The sequence below is a fragment of the Belonocnema kinseyi genome, chromosome 5 (genome assembly GCF_010883055.1).
Source record: "Belonocnema kinseyi isolate 2016_QV_RU_SX_M_011 chromosome 5, B_treatae_v1, whole genome shotgun sequence".
Classification (NCBI taxonomy): domain Eukaryota; kingdom Metazoa; phylum Arthropoda; class Insecta; order Hymenoptera; family Cynipidae; genus Belonocnema; species Belonocnema kinseyi.
In genome coordinates, this window is record NC_046661.1 from 142,096,042 (window position 1) to 142,098,164 (window position 2,123).

Here is a 2,123-nt window from a genome sequence, read left to right on the forward strand (position 1 = left end):
ATAATAATAATAATAATAAGATGAAAAGGTCTATTACATTTATTTTACTTTCTCAGCCCTGACAGGGTTACGACAACTAGCGCTACACTGGAAAATTTTGAAACTACTTTTCTGCTATGACCTTGGAACATTAAAGGATCGCCACTTTTGTTTTAATTGAAAAAATTCTCGAAAAATAAAAAATAGTCTTGCATAATAAATTCAACTCTAAATTGATTTTATACTTCTTTATTTCGGGTTGCAACAAGCATATTTTTGACGACTCTAATTTCTCAGTCAATCCTAAACAACCAATGGAAATTCCCTTTGGTAGGGAAATATTTCCGGATAGGTTAAGCGCATCATTAATCATAGAGTAGCATCGTCAACAAGAGATCCTAGCGCGTTTATCAGTGCGTGACGTTACTGACATTCACGAGATTCTGTACTGTAGTTAGTCACTCTTGTCTGGAGTGAAGTGCAGATAGTCGCTCCTGTCACCCAATATTGCTGCAGACGTCAGTGCGTCCATCCCAAACGTCAAAGAGTCTCTCTCTACCTTCTTCACTTTCGAACTCGGTCTCGGGGTGTTAATAACCCAAGGTCATCGAAAATTCCAGTCATTCTAAAAGTGCTCAAAAGCGGATACGGAATACGGATTCCCAATTTCCTTCCCACCGGTCGTTGTCGTTGGAAACTTGATGTAACCAACACGTCATACCAGTTATATACACATATATATATAGTGATCAGTGAACACGAGTCAGTGAGTGCAAGGCTAACCTGCTGAAAAAAATCTATCGAGTTACAACAGTAGACTATTCAAGTAAGTACGGCTCTCTTTTTTACAGTAGGTCATTCGGAGGAATTTGACTCGCCAGACTCTCAAAATGTCAGATTCTCAGTTTTGGGAATCGAGGTTTTCGTCTAATTTCTAGAAAAGCCTTGAACTCTGCTTTTGAAAATTCGACCTTCGCCCTGCCCATTTTCCAGGGATAATAGATTTTTTTAAACAAAAGTTCTGTTTCGTATCACTTTTCTATTTATAATACTGGACCGGATCTGGAATTCAGTGTTCATATTTTCCGTAATTCGTAAAGGTTTTTTTTTCTGGAAATTAAAGATAAATGGCATTTCAGCTTTCTGGATTTTTATTAAAAAAAAAAAAAAACGCTGAAATAAAGCAACTGTTGGAGAGATATTTTGCAACTGCACTCATGAAAGAGAATTAATTCTATTAGTGTATAACTCGATTATTATTAACCATTTTTATAAATAAAATTAGGACATGTTTGTTTTTGATAGAAAAAATTTGTTTTGCGAAATTCATAAGATTTATTATTATTATAAACAAATTTAAGTATTATAAAACACAATATTTATTGTTAATAATAATGATTAAACGTTAATATCTGTGATTATTTTAAACAATTTAGTAAACAATTTAAAGGTATTTCTATATATGAAAATGGATATAAAAATAACAATTTTCGTAATTGTTAATAACAATTTTATTAAAAAATGCCTGAAACTGCCATTATTTTGTAGAAAAAAATATTTTTTTGTTTAATTATTGTTGGTATAAGCTGAATTGTGATATTCAGTCAACATTATTGATTCAAAATTATTATCTGTGATTGTTATAAACTTTTTTTAAACAAAATAAAAGTATTTGTATATAGAAAACCCCGTTTTTCACTCAAATTATTCGGAAATAATTTAAAATTGATTTTAAAACTGGATAAGAGATAATTAATAATAAATTATGTAATTTTTAATAACAATTTCTATAAAAAAATATCAAAATCGGCCGTTTCTTCGTAGAAAAAAATTATTTTTCTTCAATTATTGTTCATATAAACTTTGTGATATCAAACCAATAATATTGATTAAAACTAATAATTTTTTTATTGTTATAAACATTTTTATCAACATCTTTATAAATAAATAAATACAGAATTATCATTTATAAATGCTTAAAACCCCGTTTTTTCACTAAAATTATTCGAGAATAAGTTAAAAGTGATTTTAAAACTGGATACGAGATAATTAATAAAAAATTATGTAATTTTTAATAACAATTTCTATAAAAAAATATCAAAATCGGCCGTTTCTTCGTAGAAAAAAATTATTTTTCTTCAATT

General features: G+C 29.0%; 1 protein-coding gene across 2 annotated transcripts in view; it reads left to right on the forward strand.

Annotated features, from left to right (window-relative positions):
• Window positions 1-2,123, forward strand: part of LOC117172338 (EH domain-containing protein 3) — a 47,909-nt gene that overhangs the window by 12,111 nt on the left and 33,675 nt on the right. Inside the window, exon 1 of one of the 2 annotated variants that reach the window (XM_033360144.1) lies at window positions 194-805. The exons of the other annotated variant lie outside the window; for it this stretch is intronic. The gene's annotated coding sequence lies outside the window, so the exon portion shown is untranslated. Of the gene's footprint in view, window positions 1-193; window positions 806-2,123 lie in introns of those variants that run through there. 2 annotated transcript variants of the gene reach the window in all.